The sequence below is a fragment of the Pygoscelis adeliae genome, unplaced genomic scaffold, assembly GCF_000699105.1.
Source record: "Pygoscelis adeliae isolate BGI_AS28 unplaced genomic scaffold, ASM69910v1 Scaffold205, whole genome shotgun sequence".
Lineage (NCBI taxonomy): Eukaryota > Metazoa > Chordata > Aves > Sphenisciformes > Spheniscidae > Pygoscelis > Pygoscelis adeliae.
In genome coordinates this window covers 153,024-153,614 of record NW_008824759.1, presented here as the reverse complement: position 1 = coordinate 153,614, position 591 = coordinate 153,024, and positions in this window count along the sequence as shown.

Sequence of the window (591 nt, the reverse complement as noted above, 5' to 3'; positions counted from 1 at the left end):
TATTTTTTAACCCCCCCCATGAATTTTCAGGCATTTTTGGGCTGTGACCCCCCCTTTTAGGGGGGACTCCCCATCCCCCACTCACCTGCTCCTCTGCTGCATCATCACCCCCCCAGTGATGTTGGGGTGCCCCAAATGACATCATCACCCCCCAGCCCACCCCCCTTTTTATTCAGCCCAAAAAAAGGCACAAAACAAGGGAAACGGCCCCGACCAGCAGCTCTTTACTTTAATAATTCCATTTACATATGTACATGCCCCCCCCAAAAAAAGGGGAGCTCTGCTAGAAAAATAAACAGGGGGCAGCCCCCCAAACAGTTGCAGCCCCCCCAGTCCCTGTCCCGCAGGCTGGCAGCACGGAGGGGCAGTGTGCAGTGTGCCAGACGATGGTGCCACATCTCTTGCTCAGGCTCTGCTCCGCGATGTTCCCCCTCTGTTCACCCGCTGAGACAGGCTCCCCAGAGCCACAAATGTCCCCGGTCCCTGTGGGCCCCGGACTCTCCCCACCAGACAGCCCTCACCGCCGCACCTGCAGGGCACCCACTGGAGACAGAGCCAGGAGTCTCCAGACACTGGGCTGGCCCCTTACCG